Source organism: Magallana gigas, chromosome 4 (genome assembly GCF_963853765.1).
Source record: "Magallana gigas chromosome 4, xbMagGiga1.1, whole genome shotgun sequence".
NCBI classification, from domain to species: domain Eukaryota; kingdom Metazoa; phylum Mollusca; class Bivalvia; order Ostreida; family Ostreidae; genus Magallana; species Magallana gigas.
Window position 1 is genome coordinate 39,869,213 of NC_088856.1, and position 24,367 is coordinate 39,893,579.

The 24,367-nt window shown below is 33.0% G+C and overlaps 2 long non-coding RNA genes across 5 annotated transcripts; one reads left to right on the forward strand and one right to left on the reverse strand.

Moving 5' to 3' along the window:
- The first annotated feature begins 2,928 nt into the window (after positions 1-2,928).
- LOC105323149 (uncharacterized) lies at positions 2,929-12,045 on the forward strand. 3 transcript variants are annotated; one of them, XR_010713209.1, is made up of 8 exons: positions 2,929-3,028; positions 4,342-4,440; positions 5,010-5,457; positions 6,345-6,587; positions 6,914-7,046; positions 8,142-8,302; positions 10,404-10,595; positions 11,765-12,045. It is a non-coding gene; the product is annotated as an uncharacterized lncRNA (long non-coding RNA). The 3 variants fall into 3 exon arrangements; XR_010713208.1 differs by having other exon boundaries at positions 2,929-3,012; XR_010713210.1 differs by having other exon boundaries at positions 2,929-3,012; positions 5,344-5,457.
- A 2,456-nt stretch (positions 12,046-14,501) lies between these two features.
- LOC136274784 (uncharacterized) lies at positions 14,502-18,195 on the reverse strand. 2 transcript variants are annotated; one of them, XR_010713212.1, is made up of 2 exons: positions 17,947-18,195; positions 14,502-15,259 (listed from the first exon to the last, which is right to left on the reverse strand). It is a non-coding gene; the product is annotated as an uncharacterized lncRNA (long non-coding RNA). The 2 variants fall into 2 exon arrangements; XR_010713211.1 differs by having other exon boundaries at positions 17,943-18,195.
- Between the last annotated feature and the right edge of the window lie 6,172 nt (positions 18,196-24,367).

Consider the following 24,367-nt stretch of genomic DNA (forward strand, 5'->3'; position numbering starts at 1 on the left):
TAAATTTATTGTCATATTGATCCAATCATTGTATACGTTAGGTAGGTGACAAAAATTATTAAAAAAGAAAAGTCTAATCATTATTAGATCTACGTGTAGCCACGTCATTTGGTAATGAATAAATAAAAGAAAAAAATTAAACTGTTAAAATATCTACATGTATTTGTTATAGTTGCATATGTGGTCAAACCTTTCAATAATATTGGATATCACACACTAAAAAAAGGGGGAGGGCACATGTCTACAACGCTTATATAGCGTACAAAAATTAAAAAGATCAAAAACAAAATTGATGTCACAGAGGAAAATAATTAAAACACAGGTAATAACAAGGAACAAAATGAGACTGAAATAACACAGACACACAAGTTATTGATTTTAATGATCATTATTAAAAGGTAAAGAAGATATTAAAAATAAAAAAAAAACGGCTTTGTGTTTATCAAAATATTTTAATAGCGAGCGCAGCTCGCCGGCGCGCAGCGCCGGCTAGCGAAGCGAGCTCTAAGAACCAGTGTGCGCGGGAAAAAGAACGAGCTAAACCTACAGTTCATCAAACAAAATTTTTTGTCTACGTCCCATAATGCTCTCTAATGTTTTCACCCGTGGTGCTATGCCAAAAATGGCCGACTTTTAACTCGTAATTTACGGTGACTTAAAGTTTGAAGACACGTTTTGAGTACCGCATATGCTTTAGCGAGACTCAGAAGATTTGTTACATGCTTCCATACCTTCGTATCGAGTCGAGAAACGTAAACAAAGATGAACAAAGTAATGTATGACGTCACAGTGCACTCGCGCTATATTTCCCGCGATAAATTTAGAGGTGGATCAAACATCTGTAATGAGTGTACTGGCTATTTCAGTATAGTCTGCGATACCTGCCTCATTGATATATGATTTGTTTTTAATCTTTTTTTAATATAGAGATTTTATATATAATTTATACTTGCAAGAGCCATACTTTACTGCCATATCGATCCATTTTAAAACTAATTGTGCATGCATGTACAGTAGGCAGGTAAGTATATGAGTAGGGAGGAAATAAACAATAGGACATTTTGAACTAAATAAAAAGGAATAAAATGATAAAATAAACAGGTAAAAAAATTATGAAGATATTGCATATATATAGTCAGACCATTAAATTTAAAAGTGGGAAATTACACACCTACAAACAGGTACCGGTCTCTCTCTCTCTCTTTCTCTCTCTCTCTCTGGGTAGGGTAAGGGGGTTGCGCTCTATGTATAATAACCATTAAAATTAGTACCTTTGGCATACGTATTGAAGAGCAATACTCTCTCAAAAATTCTTTGACGTTCGTTGATACCTAAATAAAACTATAATTTGAAAATGATGCGAGGTATGTGTAATTCTTGCTGCGCTCGCCAGAACGGTAGCACCGTAAAACATATTAAGTCTGTTTAACATTTTATTAATGCTCAGTGGTAGTTTTTTGTTTAAGTGTATAAACCTAGGAAGGGGCCATTGGAATAAAAGTTTGATATCTTCCGGTTCCTTGCGGTGGTAAAAGTTTTCGAGACAAAGCCAAAGTTTTTTGGTTTGGTTAAGTCCACGGGTTGCATTTAACAATGATGACAGATGTGTGACTCCTTCTGCGCTCGCCCCAACGGTCACACCGTAAAACATATTACCGAGCGCAGCGAGAGGCGGGCGAAGCCCGCCTCGCGAAGCGAGGATTAATGGTAACACGTATATATAAGAAAATCATTGAAAAATGAAAGTTGAATCAGGGGTACTAAGGCCGAAAAAAATTTCTTCCAGCACTGGGCGCCGCCATATTGGCAGCCATTTTGTTTTTAAAAAGTTAGTTCGATCATTGATTGATTGGTACTTATCGATGTTTATCGCCCTTAGACTCGATTAAATAAGTTCTAGTGTTTCAATAGAAGGTTATTTGAATTAAAAGAAATTAAAAAGGAAACCAGATAAGTTTAGTAGTGCTTCAATCAAGAAACACGACTTGTTCTGTGTATGTCTTATCAAATTATCAGATGGAAAATAAAAACATTAACATCAACTGATCAAGGAACTGATCTTTTAGATACTTAATAAAATATTTAATTTTATTACAGCGGCATTCATATGAATTTAATTGATGAACAATATGAAAGAAGAAATAAAAACAACTTTGGAATCACGTAACTCTCTTCGGCTATTTCCGAAGACAAAACTTGAACGTTTTACGTCTGAAATATGACGTCACAATGTAGACTGAGCACGCGACGTTTAGTTAAACTTCGGCTAATGATAATTTTATGTGTAGGCAACCAAGCGGATCCTACTGTGTGCGTTTCAAATAAATTTTGTTCTACAAAAATCAAACTCAACTGTGTTAAAGCTGCGCTCGGTCCAACGGTCACACCGTTTACATATTATGTGATGTTATATATTTATTTATTACTTAAATATGTCTGAATGTTTTAATGATACTATAAAGATCACCATTTCCGCCTCTGTCAAATAAAAAATAGCTATTATCAGACAAACTGGGAAATTGGGCATACCAAAAAAAAAAACTTTGATAAGACCCCTGGAACAAACAAGGAGGTAAAAGGTTGTTTTTATTTGACCATTTGATGCCTTTTAGCAATAACTTTAATATGTAGAACAGAAAAAGAAATCCCTAGGGCAGAAGTTTAAAAATATTGTAAAAAATGTGCAAAATTGATTAAAATCCCATAGGGTCCTATGTTAAAAATTAACAAACTTTGAGATGACCCATTAAACAAACGGTGTGGTAAATGTATTATTTTTCTATCTTAAAATAATAATTATATCAGTAGAAATTCATGTTAAAAATTTCATTCAAAAATCTAGGGCAGCTAGAACAAATTAGACCCGGCCTCGTTAATCAACAGTGGACCGAGTTTGTTTAAGTACGACTTGCCAAATACCTGTCCACCCTTTTGATGGAACCGCCTAGGAATGTAAAAGTATCGTGATGAAACTGATTAATGTTTATTGCATTGTCATCTAAATTCAACACTGTGAGTATAAGTACAGGTAAATTTTATTGTTTTGGTCATGAGCCTTATTATCAACACCTACAGCGTATTTACTTATCAAATTTGTAAGTTGGTAATGGGGTCGATCGCGGGTACGTGAAGGCTCCACGTTTGGTAAATGCAATGTTAATTACTAAGTAAATGAAACCTTAACAGTGCTTAAGTATTAGTTTATCCATAAGATGTCATTGTAGCTATTGCCACAAATCAGGACACGTCTGTCCTCAACAAAGAAACTCGGGAAAACTAAGGGCCGACATAACCGCTCGCGCCATCTGACGTCACGCCATAGACATCTCGTACGCGGAAACAAATGAATATACACTCACAGTAACTGTTGTACTTTTGTAGATCCAGATATATGATATTCATTAAGATTATGCTGTTTGTGAAAAATGTTTTACAGCAATTGTTTCATCAATGTCATTCTTAAACTACATGTATTTGTTAAATGAAATTAAGAACTGTAATGTTACAGCACATAATGTGAAAGGGTTATGAAGTCATTGCATAAACAACTCAATCAGTTAAGGCAAAATGTCACAAAACTCATAATTTATACACCAATACGTTGCTATACTGTCATTGCCAAGGTCTACATTTTTCAGGAGAAAATGTATAGCTGTGATTTTAAAAATCACTTTCAATATGACCAGTTTCCAATGAAAGCACTTATACCAAAAGCTACATCGTCGGAAACCCACGGCCAGTCTCGCATACGCTTACAGTAAGCGTATGCGAGACTGGCCGTGGGTTTCCGACGATGCAAAAGCTAGTGCTAATGGCCTATAAAGCATATTAGATGTATTGCATAAGCAATGCTGCAATACATTTTCCTTCCTGGTTTTCCCCCAATTTTTTTTATGTTAGGGATGACGTTTTTATGCTAAATATTGTCAAAATTAAAAGCAATGGTACCACTAAATTTCAGTAACATAACTTAGTAGCTAGGGGAGCTACAAATTGTTTTGCTGATGAAAAATTTCCATGGAGGAGTATGTCCACAAGGTTCGTGTCCGCTGATTGAGCATCAAACTAACCTGTCAGGATCATTAATACCATGCCATTATGGTACATGTACTAAATCAACATATTTAAAAATTGATTAATAACATGATAAAGCACCAGTTGATGAAAATTATAAGGAAAGTCAAACTTTATAAATATCTAAATAAATGGTAATTATTGCTTTGTCAGAGGGAATGGTACAGTTTTTGATATGATATATGATGATGGCCCCAATATACTAGGTGATGCTTATTGAGATGACCTCTTTGATCATTATTTACCAAAGTTTTTGTTTTGTTTCAGAGTTATGTCATCACATATGAAAGCAGGGTCAGTGAGAAGTATTGGTAGAAGAAAAGGAAAGTTGAAAATGAAGAACAAAGCGAATCTTCATCCTCTGGAGTAAGTTTTAAAAAGGACAATCATGGTAATAGTACTGTATATATGCTTCCAGCCATAAAATGTCAGTGTGCATATTGCAAGTATAGTTTTACCTTGTTCCATCATCATTAACTTTCTGTTCATTATCTTGGCAACAGTTGCACACATTCAACTCTAATTTTGAATTTTAATATGTCATAGGAATACACAGGTTAAGGTGAAATTTGATCCATTGGCAAGTTGAATGATTTTTGACAGAGTTATGCCCCTTAATCCTAAATTTTTTAGTTTCTGCGCTATTAATGTTGAAAGAAATATATATTATTAAGTTGAAATTGCACATACAGGTTTTTATCAGAAAATACAGGTCAAGACTATATTTGGTCAAGGTCTGATGATTTTGACAGTTATGCCCCTTGAGCTTAAGAGAAAAATCAATTATAAAACTACCGGTAAATATGGCATTTGAACTTTTGGCTGTCTGCGGGGGCATTTGTGGCGTTTCAACACATCAAATTCAATATATTAGTCAGCATATCTACAATATATGTCTTGATACATCCAACATTTTAATTTGTTTTTTTATAAAGGTTGAAGAAAGTGAGACAACACAGTGCAAAGAAAACTCTGCTGAAAGGAAACCATCATTTTTAAGATCATCTTCATCAAACAAATGTAAAACCACAAGCACTTCAGAGGAAGTTGATGATAGCACTGACACGAACTATTCAGACAAAAGATTAAGAGATGGAAGAGAAGGAGTTTATCTGACCACTGAATGGCAATACATAGATTTAAAGAGCATCATGTTAAAACTGGCATTTTAAGAAATTATCCAAATTTTGAAAATATTGTTGCAAAGTTTAGCATTTTTACTAAGAAGTGTTTGTTGTTTTCTTGTGACTTTGATAAAATATTTGACAGCATCAAGAGGTCCCCTGTGGACAAGATGCGTTTAGAAGGCGACGTTATAGAGGATATAAGATCTGACATAGAAAGGGCAGAGAGAGTTGACAGAGATCTGGATCTTACTGATTGGTAAGGGATGATTAAACTTACCATACTCTGGTAAGGGATGATTAAACTTACCATACTCTGGTAAGGGATGATTAAACTTACCATACTCTGGTAAGGGATGATTAAAACTTACCATACTCTGGTAAGGGATGATTAAACTTACCATACTCTGGTAAGGGATGATTAAACTTACCATACTCTGGTAAGGGATGATTAAACTTACCATACTCTGGTAAGGGATGATTAAAACTTACCATACTCTGGTAAGGGATGATTAAAACTTACCATACTCTGGTAAGGGATGATAAAATCTTACCATACTCTAAATAATGTTTTAGATAAATGGAAAAAAAGATGATTCAGTACAAGGTTGACAAAAATCTAGGAAAGTACTCAAAGCCTTATTTCCATGAATTTCTTAAATTTCTATGTAAATTCTGAAATACTATATGTTTGTACAGTTACATGTATCATTATTACAGTGTTCTGCCTCCAATGGAAGACCTCATTGTTTTTGTTTAGTTTCGTTTTTCCAAATAATTAAGATACCCCCGCTGTTGCTGTATAACAATCAGTCTGTAGTGATCAGTCAGTCTGTCTATCTGTCTAACATTACAAAATTAATATTACTCTATATATCTCCATCACTCCCACTCTAGCTCATACTTCCCCAACAAACTGCATTTGGCACGCACATTTTGTGTCACTCATGTTTGATGAAGTTATTGGGTTTTAGGGTTCAATTTTAAAATTCATTTGTAATGTTATCACAGACAAAGACAGTTGTAAATGTGAATATTTCATAGCTTATAACTTCAAAATATATCTAAAAATCTAAGGTAGTTCTGAGAGTTAATTTGTTGAGCACCCAGCCTTCTCAGATTTTTTCCTTTCTTTTATTTGTAAAGGCTGAACAGAAAATGGTTCCCTGGAGATAAGGACTTCTTGTCTTCTACACTGTCAGTTATCAAAACGATTCTGTTTCCAACTGAAGATGGGCGAATCTGTTTGCAAAGTCAAAGGAGTCCATCAAAAGAAAAACGAAGAAAAAGGAAACACAAAGAAATAAAACATTCTGGAAGAAGTACTTAAAAAATGGTTTACCAAAATCTTTGTGAAACGTTTGGAGCACTTTTCTTTTTGGGAAAAACGTATGTATATTTTAGAAATGTCATTCAGTTAAAGGCCACTGAAACTAACATGTAGGTCCTTAAAACTTTATTTCTTATGAACAAATTAATGAAAATATGTATTTAGATATATTCTAGCATTGCAGATTTAAGAATAGACAGTTTAGACACACACTGTAGGTGCAAATATTGACATGTTAAAAAAACCCATCAAATATCTGGATTTTACAAAGTTATATATTATATATTAATTAAAATGCTGTTCATGTGGTCCCATAAAGGAGCAGAAAGGAGGTGATTTCTGCAACCTTTGATGATCTATGTTGTTGTTGTTTTTTTTATTTCAGAAGAACAGTAGGGAAAACCATTGTGGTTGGTGATAAATTAATGACCAGTACTCCAGATTTTGCATACCCATTAGCATCAATACCACAAGCAGGGCGAACCCTAGAGGATTGTAGACTGCTGTTCATTGTTGAGGTAATTGATTTAAATTTTCTTTCCTTAGACAAATCTGGGCTCACCATCACTAAAATTTTCAATTCTTTCAACTCTGCAATTCTCACTTCAATTTAAAAAAAAAATACATGAATTTAAGGTAAAAACTCAGACTTGAGGCTGAATATTGACTTGAGGAAAGCAAGTGATGACAGGGCCAGGTAGTTGTCAAAAGTCATTTAAAGTAAAGTGTTTAGCATTTTGATGTTGCATGGTCTGATTTTTGCATTATTTTGGGGAAAAAATGTATGTGGGTCAAATATGATGCTGAAAAATCATCTATTATATAATTAGTGACAGTTTTTGTTATAATTTTTTTCTTTTTGAACGAAGATTATTGTTAGAGTTATTGAGGCGCATCGCTATCAGCGGTGTAGCCTCATTGCTGTCAGCTCACTAGTTCTCTCGGCTTTAATATGTAATATACAAGCGGCGTCACAGAACTCAAGTATCAATGCGCCAATAAATATATAGTGCCGTTCTGATTGTTACGTATTATCAACCAGGAACATATATTCAGTATTCGTTTTAAAAATATCAATAAATCATTACAACATATATCTCTTTTACACATTGAAAAAAACATCAACATCAATGAAAGAACTAAACAAAGATTAATACGCAGATGAGATAGACTGGCTATGCCTGCAATGCGATGTACATACGATAATGACAGAGGACCAGTCAACTGATGATATAATTTACATAACAACAGTTCGTACTTCAATTTAAAAGTTGCTGTCTTCCTATAGCTAAGAACAGATTTCATATTTTATCACTTGATAAAACGAATAAGACGATTTCCAACTGAATGAGGAAAAACGCTACTTTCCCCATGTGTAGAATGGTGATATTTAACAACTTGTAGTGATATGTTTTAGCTACCTTCAGGCCTTTGATTTACCTTTTACAAAAAAAAGATTTACATTCATTTAACAATTGTTTATAGTTACTAAAATGCCATAGTTTGTTTTTCAAATCCTATTCATGTATCAGATATAATTGTTTTCACGAATAGAATCTGTGATTGTACAGCTGAAGTTGCGTGAAATTTCTATGATATTTTCTTATTCGTAGGTAAAAGGGACACCAATCAACAATGTTTCATCTGAATGTTTGGAAGAACAACTTGACTCTTATGTTCTTGGGCAGGTGGGATCTCAGCTACCGTATTTGCACAAGCAAAGACCTCTGCAATGTATCCAATTTCCCTGGGAATGATATGCATGGAAACCAAAGTAAGTGATACTGTAGATATTCGACTATCTGTAGATTCCTTAGGCCTAACAAAAAAATAGGTTTGTTTCCGCTTTCAGGCTGAAAAAAATTAGGGTCGGTAGGTAGGCTTTTTTTTTTCCCCCGGCTGGTGGGAACATTTCTCGAGCTCAACTGGCACGACACAACATGTGCTGCCATTTTTTAATAACAAACATCTATACAACACTGATGACATCTGAATAAGTTCTATAAGCGTTTTTACGACTTAAATTTTTAAATCGGAAATTTACGACAAAACTCAAAAAAAAATTTGGGTCGGCGGGTTTAAGTTAGGGTCGGTCAGGAAAGCGGAAACAAACTTATCTTTTTGTTAGGCCTTATTAAACATGAGGAATTAATATTCATGTAAAATCACGAAAAGCAACTCTGGCAGATTTTAAAAATCTCGCTTTTATTTTTCTGAGACTACTGAACTGTTGAAATTTTAACACAAAAATTGGTGCTCACGATTTTATATTCTCAAGATTTGATACAAAACAACGGAATCACAAAATTTAGTACTTAACATCATGTTGTTAAAAACAGAGATTTAAACTAGGCGATTGATCATGAACTTAAGTTTCATAGTCAAGTACTCCCTATAAAGTGAATAAAACTGTAGTTCCCAATGCATAAGTGTTGAGTAATGGCGTAATGTATCCTATGCTTTGTAAAGAATAACTTAGTTAACTGCGGGGGTGTTAAACCTGGCAAAACGTGTGATGACAAAGTGCATTAAACTTTAAAATCAAATAATTGTTTTCTGAAATTTAACAGAAGTGTTTTGCACCTGATTTGATGGTACATGTACTTCTTAAGTAATATATTAATTATACCCCCGCTCCGAAGGAGAGGGGGTATACTGTTTTACCCTTGTGTGTCTGTCTGTCTGTCCGTCCGTCCGTCTGTCTGTCTGTCTGTCTGTCCGTCCGTAACAAAAATTTCTGTCGCATTTATCTCAGCAACTATTTATCGCAGATGCTTGAAATTTTAACACAGTGTTTGTTAAGGCATGCCATATCGTGGGATATATTTTTGTACCAATCGGACGTCAACTTCCTGTTAAATGACGACTTTGCTTATTTTTAAACCAAAATTTTCAAACAAATTTTCGTCAAAGATTTCTCAGCAACTGTTTATTGCAGATGCTTAAAAATTTTACACAGTATTTGTATGGCATGCCATATCGTGGGATATATTTCTGTATCAATCGGACGTCAACTTCCTGTTAAATAACGACTTTGTTTATTTTTAGCAAAAATTTTTGAACAAATTTCCGTCAAAGAATTCTCAGCAACTGTTTATCGCAGATGCTTGAAATTTTTACACAGTATTTGTATAGGCATGCTATATGGTGGGATATATTTTTGTACCAATCAGACGTCAACTTCCTGTTAAATGACGACTTTGTTTATTTTTAGCCAAAATTTTCAAACAAATTTCCGTCAAAGATTTCTCAGCAGCTATTTATCGCAGATGCTTGAAATTTTAATACACTATTTGTTTAGGCATGATAAATTGTGGGATATATTTTTGTATCAATCGGACGTCAACTTCCTGTTAAATAATGACTTTGTTTATTATTTGCCAAAATTTTCAAACAAATTTTCGTCAAAGATTTCTCAGCAGCTATTTATCGCAGATTCTTGAAATTTTTACACAGTGTTTGTTAAGGCATGCCATATCGTGGGATATATTTTTGTACCAATCGGACGTCATCTTCCTGTTAAATGAGTACTTTGTTTATTTTTAGCCAAAATTTTCAAACAAATTTCGGTCAAAGATTTCTCAGCAGCTATTTATCGCAGATGCTTGAAATTTTAACACACTATTTGTTTTGACATTCCATATTGTGGGATATATTTCTGTACCAATCGGATGCCAGCTCTCTGTTAAATGTCGACTTTGCTTATTTTGCATATTCACATCAGAGCGGGGGTATCACTAGTGAGCATTGGCTAACAGATATCTTGTTTAGTTTGATATTAAATTATAACTAGATGTTATTTTATCTAGATGTTTAGATATACAAAACAGATGTTTTTTATACAAAACTTTACTTTATTTTAATACACTTTACAGTTAATATTCGTTTATCTGAAAATGCCAAAAGAACATCGCAACATAACTTTTCCACTCAAAACTGAAGGAAAGATTCACTATACCTGACCTTTCGACATGATGAAAGCGGAAGATAGAGCAGAGGTGGGTGAATTTCTGTATTGGCTTGGTTGTGTCCAAAACCGCCATGGTAGCAAAATGTTCAGGGAAGAGGCAAGTATTATTTACTTACTACTTATTAAACTTCTCAATTATAAAGTCTATTTGTATTTGAACATTTCAGACAGTTTTCAGGAGTAAAACAAATATTCAAAATATGATGCTAGTGTATGTTAAAATACATTATATTTAAAAGTCCCCAAAGGATGAAGTCATGGCACCATAGTCTTTCAGATATTTTGGTTTTCCTGTCCTTCTGGTCTTATGAGCTGAATGTTTAAAAAACACATGGTATGGCTATTTGCATAGCATTTGTAAGCTTTTTTGAATGTTTACCGTATTTCCAGAACCTTGTGGCAAAAGAACTATATATGATATCAGTCAAATTTGGCCCCCAAAATTCGCTATTTTTAAAATGATTCAGGTACATTAATTTGTTGTGTTATTTTATAAAAGAGTTGACATGAAATATGTTTCTCACCTATTTATTTGATTTATATGCACTCACTGGCAGTATATGACGTCAGAAGTGACGCTATTCTTATAATTTAATCAAAATCAATCAAAAATTGACATTTTTCTTATCTTTTTTCGAATGGGAAATATAGAGCGACTCTTTGAACAGCAACAAACTTTTTGTCACTTATAAGTATTGGATAGATACATCTTTGGTGAAAATATTTTGTTTGTTCAAGCAGTCGCTCAATGTTTCCTTAAAGAAAAGCTACCTAAAAACAAGCCATTTTATGCTAAAAATGGGAAAATGGCGGGAAAAGGTAAACTTTATGATGTCATATTTTTAAATTCTGGGTACTAAAATCAAAATGAAAATATGAAAAAACTTCATACGTATATTTGTACAAATAAAACGAAGAATTACAGTAAAATGACACTGTTCATTTTAGGGGGCCATTTTAGGCTCAAACCATATATAGTCCTTTGTCCTATTTATTATAAAGTATCCTTGGCCATACATCTTCCAGTTGTTATAAAATAAAGGATGTTGCCCTTAAATGCTTAAGATAAAAAAGGAAATGTAAGTGGTGGTTGTTAAAGAATTGTATTAATACCCTGAAGGTCTAAATGGAATCTTAATAAGGATCTAAGACATGTAAATATGATGCAATGGTAATACTTGCATTTGAAAAAACTTGGGCATTGTTGTTCAGGTTAGTTTTTTAGCCCACAGACCTCAAATAATGCATTTCTTTTCAATATTTTAGAATTTTCGAGAGAGGCTATTCTGAAGGTGTGTGCAAAATGGGAGCAATTCAGATGTCCTCAATATCCCATCAAAATTCACCATAATTGGTTGTAGGAGGAATAATCCTGATGTCTCCAATATCTGAAGAATTTTAAGGGATGTGAAAATGAATTGGAGTTTGTTAATTGTGCAACAAATGAAACAGAATACTGTGGTTCAAGTTTCATTAATTCTTTTTTTGCAATGTCATGTTATATTTTGTCTTTTTTTTTTATAATAAAGTGCAGGAATAACTCCATACTTTAATTTTCCATTAGACTGATATACATTTAGTATAGAATTGGCCACGACCTAACCGTAAATTTCTCCAAACTGAAGGATTTAGTTAAATGTACTTGTACATTGTAAGTCTTGAATGAAACATAACTACAGATGCACCACAATTTCATCTTCTATTTTAAATAGAACATGAAATTGTGGTGCATCTGTATTTAATTATATATATGGGAAGAAAACAATTTTTCACCGGGTTTTCCAATGGAAAAATCCGGTTATTAAAATGGTGAAAATGGTGGGTAGGCGGCCGGCTGCTTGAAAGGGTACCCTCGTTGTACAGATAACTCATCCTACAGTTTTCAAGATAGGAAATTGTTCTTTTGCAGATCAATTGTCCATGTACATATATCAGAGGTGTGCATATATTGCTAGGATTTTGATTTCTGATAATTTGTGGAAAAAATACCAGCTTTCCAACTTAGTCATTTTTTGGCAAAATTTTGCACATAGGGTACTCCATTTCACTGGATATGGTAGGTAGTATTTATCAATTCAGGGTTGACATGGATTATGGATAACTTCAATTTGACTCCTCATTTCCTTGTTTTCATATCAATTTTTTACTTACTTCCAAAAAAGTGGGGGGGCCAACTCCATTAAAATTCATTTTTTTATATGTAAATTTTAAAAAATCTGTTGCTGCGAGAAAAAGTGTGGGGGGGGGTTAGCCCCCCCCCCTCCCCTGCCCCCCGCCCCCCCCCCCCCCTCCCCTGCCCCCCCCCCCCCTGATGCTACGTGCCTGAATACATGAGTAAAAGTTAGTTGCATAGCCATCATGTGTTCTGTTCACATATTCAAATTTCAGATTGAGTCCATTTCTTAGATTATTCAAGTTTTATGCATTTTGTAAAAGCATGGTTCACAATTGAAAAAGTTACGGAAAATATTAGGAAGACTAATTTGCATTCAAGCAACACACATGATTTTGTCATAATTAAAGAAATGTTCTGCTAAGCAATGCTCATTTTTGAATACATGCACCAAGTTATTTTCGATGAGAAGTAGTATCCACCGGTACTTGGCCATCACAAACAATGATGATTCTACACTAACGCTTACATGGATCACAGACTGACAATCTACTAGCATCTTGTGAGCGATGTGGCCCATGGGCCTCTTGTTTTTATTAAATATATGTATCTATGTTAGCTTGCTTCAAAACTTGAAGTGTTCTTCAAAAATATTTTAAAGGTCTTTGTTATATATATCGTTTTCGGGGTCCAGAGTAGAAATCTCTGAAGATCTCTTTGATATGCCTTTAATATTATAATTTCTTTCAAACCATTTTCTGCAACTTTACTCCTATTCACGCTTTGTGTAACCGAAGACATTGTCATTTTATGCCAAAATATGTACTTCATGTAGCGTTTTCACCGTTCGACGTTTAGACTTGTAAATAAAAAGATAAATTAGAATTTATAGCTCTGTTTTTTTGTGTTTTAAGTTACATTTAAGTTACAATTTTTTGGTATAGTTGTTGTTAATGCCAATTCTTTAAAAAAAATCACAGATATTGAAAGATCAAGATTAAATTAAAATAAGTGAAGAAAAAATAAATAAATAAAAATAGACCTGTGTATAGTCTTATATAGTCGAGTAGTTATTTTGATATACAATGTACGCGACTTTAATTTCTCTTTCAGATATTTTATTTAGTTCAATCAAGTTCAAATTCCATTTGTTAATGAGTTTATACACAATGTTACATGTACGACAATGTGACGAGGCATTTCATCTGTCAAGCAGCACGCGACCCGTGTTATTGTGCGAGTTATTTCTGTAGCAAAGCTAGAGATAGCACTGCTGGGGAGATAGAATTACCTACACTATAAATAAACAACCTGAGGGCATTAACCCCAAAAATTGACGGTCGTCGATTAATGAAGTATAATTATATAAACCCGTACCTGTGTTTTGCCGGTAAAAATTGTTTCTACATTCCAGTTAAACAGCGTCAGTAAGGCCCTGACGAATATTAGGTAAATATATACACAGTCGGGTGTTTTAGAAAAGTAGACATGTTGCGACCTACTTTTGAGTCAACAATTTTAAAGGGGGGAATTTTAGGGTGAAATTCTTTGATTTTATAGCAAAATCAAACACAAGCTACATTTTTTTTCTCTAATTATATTGTAAATCAATATATTCGCGTGTGAGAAAAATGTTTGCTATAGTAGGTTTAATTAAAATGATTAATTCTTATTACTGCAAAATTTAATATGTTATACTGTGAAACGTGTTATTTTACGTCGTCTTTATTTATTTAAACAACAAATTCCGTTTTCCTGGTGATTCATGTGGGTATGAAGGTAGTGATATTACTAACCCTAGTAAGCGGGGTAAAAAAAATCGGGTTATGTAAAAAAAAATTCCGCAATGATCGTTACCTTCAAAACACGCATGAATCATTAAAGAAATCATTTTATCCTTTATATTTAAATCTATCTTTTAACAACTTACTAAATTGATCGTAAAGAGTAAGAAAATTTATTTAAACTCAAATATTGTTGAAGTACATCAGTACGTTGAATAAAAGAAATAGCCAAATCTTCTATATGGAAATTTGAGTCTGGCATCATCATGGTTATTTCGTGCAGTCCGCGATTTTCGGTTTCGACCAATCAATAGCTGGTTAGAACTGGATATTGTAGATTTCAGTCCTGTCCGTTTCTATTGAGCAATGAATTACAGTCAGCCTACGTAAAAAATAAAGGAAATCATACTTGCTGGATGTACAAATATTGTGAGTTTATACACTGCCTAGCTCGACCACAAATATCAGCCATTGCAAATCAGTAATTGTATGTTGCTGATAAATCGCGAAAATTAATTAAATGTTAATGTGCGCTAAAATATTAATTAATTTACAAGTATAAGAAATATTGGAGAAATAGACTAGAAAGGTGTATGTATATTGTCAAAAATCTAGCTGCAAAACTGTATAGTAGATCCACGGGTTTGGGTTGACGGACTATGGAACCCAAATTTCCTGTGAAGCTGGTTTTGCAACTAGCAGAAATCTTGAGGTACCTCACTACGCCTACACTTTAAATGTTATGTTTGATTGTTCATATCGTTCAATTGTGTTGTATATCGCCGTAGCTCAGTGGATACAGTATTGGGCTTCTAAGTCGCAGATCATGAGTTCCAATCCGGCTGGAGCTTTTGTTCATGTTAACTAAAAAAAAAAAAATTGAAAATGTAATTTTTCATCCACAATTGCACATTTCTTTTGCCTATTGGACTTAAATACTTCTTATCCATAAAGACATCTATCATAATCAAGTAATTTTCTGCTGAATTGAGAAAATATTTCACGGTGTATTGAGCCACCTTAAAGCTGAACACCGCTCGTAAATAGGCACCGTCACACAGATACCTGGTATATAAACCCTTCGATTTCGTTACACCCGATTGCACACCTGAACCTCGTGGCCGACATGTAGTATTCCTTTCGTGGTCTTTAGATTTTATGCATTTTTTTCTTATCTTATGTTCATTTTCTGTTCGTAAATAATGCATTGACCAATTTATTTGATGTTAGTATTCTCCTGGCTTCAAAAAGGTGCGTAAATTTTGATGATTTCATCGCGACCGAGTAATACGGGGAGACAAAATGTACGTCCACACAGGTGAGACCTCTACAGCGAAGTACTTTGAACTGTTTAGAGGTCTGTCCCTTATATAAGGGTTGTAGGGACAGCAGTGATTAAAGAGAAATATGGCGGACAGTGCCTCTTTACGAGCGGTGTTCAGCTTTAAGAAGGCTAGATGCCCGTTGCCATTTTTAGAGTGTACGAAGTCTAATCTCCTGGAGACAAACAACTCTGTATAAAGATGTTGTGGCCAAATGTCAGAATCTTAAAGCTTTAAAAATATATGGACGTTTTCTATACTAAATGGTAGTTTATAGCTAAACAAATAATATCTAAAAAAAATTAAGTAAGATCTGTTGGTTCATTTGATAACCCCCCCCCCCCCCCCCCACACACACACACAGGCCTGACTTATTAGAATAAAGATAATCCATGCTAATTTTACATTTTCTTGAAACTAGTCGCTACTGTTAAAATAATTTGTGATGGAAGTGTAAGATTTGATAATAATGAAGGTAGAAATCTATTTTACACGATTGAAAATCTTGTGGAATATTCTTTGATTGCAATATTGAATTGTTTTTAGTATGGTTACCAGAATTTTTAAAACAGTTACAAGATTTATGATAAAAGTTCTGAAATGAATTGCGTCTTTATATATATCTAAACATATCAGAGCAAAATACAATAGGGAAAGTTGCAATTTGAATGCATGATATTTTCGTAAAATAAAAAAAAAATTGCCATGCGGTACGATTTTTCGTACATATTCTCACCATTACTACACCCCTGCGAATGTTATTGTCATTTAAATATAGAACACATGGTTTTATTTTACCCTTACAGTTTCGCAATAAAAATCGTGCCTCGTGTTTATAATCCATTTCCTGGAATTTAGGTACCTGTAGTCAAATATAAAATCTGAACGTTTATTGATTTTAAAATTTATGTTCATTAATTGGTGGATAAAATGAGTTCTAGAAATACATGTGATAATAGAAAATATACGGTTTTTCTCCTGTTGCAACAATGAACATGCTTAGAAGCGATCCCCCCTAAGGATTAATTTTTGATCCGCGCCTGACCTAGAAATAGCATCAATAGTGAAACAGACTATACTATTTTATGCAGAATTTTCCTTGAAAATGACTCGATATACTTGGTTTTAATACAAAACAGACCCAATGTTTATAACTTCAGCCACGTGTAGAGTTGTTGAACACGAACGATAACTCTTTTCTGAAAATCATCGTTTACATCAATACTATCTATACTACTATATCAAAAATACCGAGAAATCGGAAGAATACTGTCTTTTGTTTTATATATTTTAAACATCATTGGTACTTGAAGATTACCAATTTGTTTTTATTTTTTCTCAGTTAAGCTTCGCTAATTAATAATCAACGAAAATTCCTCAAGAAATCCCGGAAATCATCTGGATTGTTTGGATTTTACAATATTGCGCTTGCGCAACACATTCACGCTAACGGGATCTTTAGTTTATGTTTCCACACTATCAATAAACTCAGAAATGATAATACAAATACGGGTAAATTTTCATTGGACTTTTGCTATATATTCTGTTCATATATATTAATGATTTCTTATGAGAGAAAGTGTAAAATAACAAATATACATTTCAACTAAGTACTTACTTTTGTCTTCGTGATGACAAAAAATATTTGATTACATGCAAAAAAGTTACATTATATTTGTTAGGAGAGTGAAGATAGAATATGTTTTATCGTAAAAATGAATAATGTCCTACGGACCCAGTTTTAAAAAGAAAATATGTGTATGTTGGTGAAAAAGTGTTGAATTCTTCCATTCTATGGATTAAAATTTTTAGTTGAAAGGTATTTTCAAGCCAACTTCATTAACTTTCTCCAAAATCGTTCCGGAGCAATTCTGCAATTTTCTGCTACACTGTACATAACGGGTATAATGGAGGCATTCTAACTGTGATGAGGGCCTTTCCCGAGACACAGTTACTAGATTATTCAAACTAAGGAAAGTGTAGTGAAATTATAATAGCATTATTGTAGGCTTATAGCTTTGTTTTGTAAATGTCAATAATAAGGTGTGTCGATGTACCTATTTCGTAAATGTCCGATATGCAATGTCAACCCGTGCATGCACTGGTCAAAGTCTAGTGTAGTTCAAATAACCACTAGCTGATGAAATAAGACATACATCTTACAGATTTGCATGTTTTAACATAAATCAAAGTAGGATATGATATGAAAAACGACCAGTACTTACGTACTTTCAGAATATTTATTATTCGAACATTTATACTTCCGCTCGAATTTTCACAGGAACTGAACAAATCTAGGGGAAGTCTCGTGAACTTTCATTCGAGCACCTCTGGAGATATTACATACTTAGCAACGATAAAGAAAACATTCCGAACACATTCGCAGTGGTGACTAGCTTTACGAGAAGAATGCAGACGGGCTTCTGCAAGTTTTAACCACAAAAATGATATCGTCCTTTTTTTAACAAATTAATGATAATAACAAGAGATCGAACGAATCATTTAATAAAAAATGGTTTTGTATAAGATTCAAATTTCAACTTTAGAGAGGGGATGGAGTCATCAGAAAAAAAATCAATTTTGAGTTTTTAAATATGATAATAATATTAAATTGAATTAAATTATACCATAAAACAATTATCTGATATTAACATCATTTTTTTCCCCCATAAATATAAAAGGCAATTTTCACTTAATCTTAACCTTGTATATTCATCATTCAACAAATGCATGAGATAAAGGTTTGATGGCATGTACGCACTGTAATCACTGTTTCCAAGGGAAAAGGGCAGCGAACTTGAGGATGAACACTTTGTGCTGATATAAGTTTAATGCACTAGCTCATGCACAATATACTAGTCATAACGGATCAAGCAACTGAAGGGGCTAAGGTTCAAGTGCACTACGTTTTAGGTTTTTTTTTAATTTTTATTGCGATACATGTCCAAAAACGGGGATGTTTATTAACATATCCAATGACTGAAAAATGCAGGTTAAATGAATTCAGATGTACATGTTGTTTTCTTTTTAGAGGGGGAGAGACTCAGAGAGACAGAGAGAGAGAGGGGGACTCAGAGAGAGAGAGAGAGAGAGAGAGAGAGAGAGAGAGAGAGAGAATGGGAGATTATAAATAAGGAATAAGGAATGTTATCATTCTTTGAGTATTATGAGGTGATAATTTTGGTCGGGGCGTGATCAAATCCAATAAAGCCCGAAAGGCTTGTTGATAGATTTGATCACACCCCGACAGATCACCTCATAATATTCAAAGAATGGTTCCTTATTACTTATATTTATATAATTTTGGGCCACCGTATGATTAAATCTTTAAATATAAATAAGCAAACCCCGCCGGCGCCTCAATTTGGCGTCATTTGTATTATGGGTTATATATAGTACAAAATCGATACGTAGTGTTATCACAGACAAAGACACTGGATAATGCAAGTCTATGCAAAATTAATAAATACACGACATAACAAATGAACGGTATTGAAACTAAATGTTTACATTTTATGTAACACTATCAGCTGTAGCCAAGGGTCTTCCGGTTGTAACATATAAAAGCGGAAGCAAATGACGATACAAACCGCATTGTTTACGCACTCACAATGTACTTCCTTCATGTTTCCACCAATGCCTGCTCACCAACACAATAAATCTCTATCAGATCTGTAACAATGAATTGTTATGTTTTCCGTCGTGAAGTTATTTCTTCCTTTTTTCTTTCCTCTCGTTAAGTTTTTCATTTTTCTACGCGCGTACCTATATGATTAAATTTTATTTTTTTTGTGTAAGTGTTCCGGAAAAAAATTCATTTGCATCAAAATTATTTGGTATTTCTTTGTTGATACTACTAACAAACAATGAGCTTGATATATATTTGGTAAGAATTCTTTCCACATCAGCATAATCACATTATGATATTTTTTAAAATTATTATTACTTTGTTTAGCAACAGTAAATACGTACTCTAAAATCTATAGTTGTAGTTTATTTCCATAAATATCCAATAATTAACTTTGATTTAATTAACATTGCAAATTGTTCTAGCATTAATCACAAGGTTTACATATGTATATATTTTTCACAAACATCAAAATTAAATTAGAACCGTTTTAACAAGAGCTTGGACTTTCGGTGGGATGTCTATTTTGCTCACCAAAACAAGCTGTCAATTGACGTCCTTTATTCTAATTCGCAAAGAGAAGCTCAATAATATTCATAGACTGTCAAAATCATAAAAATTTTTCCCCAAGATCTGCTCTGTTAATTGTATTCTACGAATGACTCTCAAATTTAATTTGATCATTAGAAATGCATTTCTAAAGCATTGTAAATAATAAAATCATAATAATAAAATTTGACCAAAATCGTGACCATGCCCCTTTAAAGTGAGACTGAGACGGCAACGGTACCGGTGAGCTCATCAGAGAATTATAATCTAAATGTTATCGTCCAAAGAAAATATTCACTATACATATAATTTATAATTTGTATTCAATTCTTCCTGAAAAGATTCTGTAGAATTGTTACTGGCAATATCAATTTTTTTTGGAAAATATGAAATATTCTTTATATCAAATACATACAGAAAAAGTTACAAGTAATCTTACAAAGTGATATTATAATACAGAAATTCTATAAAAAAAAAAAAGAAAAAAAAAAGAAGAATATATGTAACATTACGAGATACTGCACTGCCTTTTGAACATAGGAAGCAATTGTTGTTAAGCATAAACATGATTCAAACTCATCTTCGCTAGCGAAGATGCTTCAAACTATGATATGATTTACAATTTATAAAAACTTACTGTCTTGACATTGTGAATTTAATGTGGTTTTTTTTCTAACAAACTATATAAATTACCATATGTTGTACTCTACGGTACCAAACTCCGGGAGTTTGGTACCAAACTAAATGTTTGTTAATTTGATATAACGGATTCTTGAAATTTGATTAGAACCATTTTAACAAGAGCTTGGACTTTGGGTAGTTGGTGTCAAACAGCATTGTTATAACAAACTTGTTGAATTTCTTATAGAGAATTCAATTTGTTATAAAGCAGTCCGTAGTATTTCTTTAATTCCACTTATTATATACGTGCATCTTTTCTACCATTATCCACTTTGTTTTAAATTTATTTTTGTATTAAACTATCTAATCATGCGAAGAAAAACATAAGTACGATTCTCATTGGTTAATTATTGTCTAAATTTTGTTCAACTGAATTTTGTCTGCAAATACAGTCAAAAATCTGACGCTACATTAAATCACCAACTACTCATATTCAGATCAAATCTTTCATTGTAGAAAGTTTTATAAATTATTCACAATATAAAAGTGCAGAAAAACTGTATCCATAAATCAAATTTTGATGAGGTCATCAGGAGGCATATTGGAGTTTTAATTTATTTTATCTGTTAATTTGCTATGCAAAAAAATATCGAGTTTCAAATTTACTCTATTTCTTTTTTCTTTGTCTGCCCCCGCCCCTTTTCTGGGTTTTTTAAAATTATTGTTTGCCTTCTGATTTTCCATAATCTTAATGAAATGAATACTGTTTTAATATACCTACATGTACCGGTACCTATTTGGAAACACGAATACTAGATCTGTAAATTACTTCTGAATACGCAAAAAAAAACAAGAATAAAGAATTAGTGCTACTTATTTGAAAAAAAAAACATAGGTAATCACAGATTACAAAGCTCACCGAGACGAGGCATCACCTTTATGAGACATCACCTTTATGAGATATCACCTTTATGAGACCACCTTTATCATATTATATGAAAATCATACTTTATGATCTTGGATATTCATGGATTCTGTTTTGACACCAAATCATATATCATCTGTTAAAAAATTGTATGATAATCATATGTTCATATGTAAATCAATATAGTAATATAAAATTAAATATTGCATCCTATCATACTTACAATATATATCATATATTACAATACTGTAATAAACAAAGATGATATTGTAAATATGAAATGACATTGTATTGTGTTAATCTTTATTGTATTTGATCACATAATACAACATCATTATATATAATACAATATTGTATTATATGATACAATATCATATTACATAATACATCATAACATTGAAACATATGATCTTATATTGTATAATATGATATTATATTGTATTGTATGATATTGTATGATATTTGATACATAATATGATATTGTATCATATGATACAATATAATTTGATACAACATTGTATCATATCAAATGATACAATATCATTTGATAACGTAAAATATTATATAATACAATATTTTATTATACATATGGTATCATACGATACAATTATATATCATATAAACCAATATCATATTATACAATATCGCAGGATACGATAATAATATATTACAATATCATATAATACAATTTCATGTGATATAATTGTATATTACAGAAACTAATATCATATTAAACAATATCGTATGATACAATATCATAGATACAATATAATATCTTGTTATACTTTCATGTTAAATACTGAAATCTGATTGGTTAAGACGCAGTTCATAATTCTTTCTATTACCCTCAGCGTTAGCAACGCACTTAGCAACGGGTAACATTAAAAAATGTTACATGCGCGAAAATTATGCGCGTACGGTTCGCTGTAGAATTCACGTTATTCCTATATAAAAGAAGTGAAATTTTCTTAAAAATTAAGACATTCAGTATAACAAAATAAATAGTGCCTGTTTGGGAGGATAACAGTTGAAATTGACACCCCTCGAAAACCATTGTCAACCTCCGCTTCGCGTCGGTTGACAATGGTTTTCTCGGGGTGTCAATTTCAACTGTTACCCTCCCAAACAGGCACTATTTATATAATATAATATTGTATCATAATATACAGAACAATATCTTATCATAAAATATCAAAAAAATTGATACAATATCATATCGTATTATATATCTTTTTACAATATAACATATGATTTAAATTGTATCATATTAAACAATAGTGTTTCATATCATACAATACTTTATCATAGGAATCATGTTATATCATTTAACAACAACCACATCTTTCTATCAAGCAGGTTTAAGTGAGGTAGGAGATTTCTTTAGCATCCCTGATAATGAAGATCAGGCTCTGCATCTGAAGCAACCTCTGTGTTTCATTTATAATATAGTTAAATCAACTATGCAAGCTATCATCTATAAAACATGTGACCTGTTCCAAAAAACTAAACCTCATCCAGCATCCGAAACCTATGGCTAAGATTCAGCATTCAAGCCTGTCAGGTGCATCAGTATCATAAGACGCATCACCCACGCAAGTTTGGTAAAGTTAGGACTAGTAATAACTAAGATATCATCATCAGAGGGCACCAGCAATTAAAACCTTAACCTCCTCCAGCATCCGCAACCTATGATACAATACGGACCAGCAGTAACTTAGACATTGCTATCAAAGGGCACCTGCAACAAAAACTTTAACCTGCTCCAAAAACCTTAACCTCCTTCAGCATCTGAAATTTAGGACCCAGATTAAGCATCCAAGTCTTTCAAGTCCACAAGGAGGTCCAGATGCATCATCCATGCAAGTTTGGTGAAGATAGTACAAGTAATAGCTTAGATACAGGACCTGCAACAAAAACTTTAACCAGATCCGGACGCCGACGCCACCGCCGAGGGTATAGGATAAGCTCCCCTTGACTTCGTCTCGGTGAGCTAAAAACTCATTCTAAGGATTATAATTTTTTTCAGGAAACTAAATAATAATATGTTTGCCATCTGAGCGGGAAAATGCGGGAAATGATGTATAAATATAAAGATTATGCAGTTGAAGTGTTTTGTATTTGCTTTGTAAAAACATGTTATCATCGATAAAAATAATTTGTTGTTTCTGATTTGGAGCTGATACTAGTGTATAAGGGTCTATATACGTACGGGCAAGTGGTTTCACTGAGAAAATAATATATGAATGAAATACGTTAAGGGTGAGATACTAGCACGCGATTGTAAGAAGAATAGACCAAAAAGTACTGATTACAAATTTCCAATGAAAAAAAATGAATTTCAGTCAAGTATTTGTCCTAATTAAATATATATGTTTGAACTGGAATATTCCTCCTCAAACATAAATATCCCGTACGGCGCCACGTGATGTACTAAGTATTATTCCACAAACCACATGATGTATAATCAAATACATGTATACATATGTAAATCTATATCACGTGATTTTGTTTTGTTTTCCTTCATGAATTAAAGGCCTTTAGCTTACAAGTGTCTCTGGACTTTTGAACCAAACCTCGTGACTAAAAAGGTCCATCGTCTATCTGTGTATAAATAAAAACATTGAGAATTGGGTGGGAAGGGGGGGGGGTTATCATCGACCCCGAATGTTCCTCATACCTGGTCCGTGTTAAATATGTGTCAGTAGGTCTATCTATATATACACCTTTTGTTGGGACTTCTTAACCAATATTTCAATAACACATGCGTTGCATCATGTTTTTAGATAAACACCCTCCATGCTCGGGTAAAAAGTCCAAAGAATTCCTTAATCTGACCACGTTGACCTAATTTACATGATCGCATTATCTGTGTCACTGGGTGACTTTGTGTGCAGGTAAGAACAGGTAAAAATGAGTTCAAAGAATTA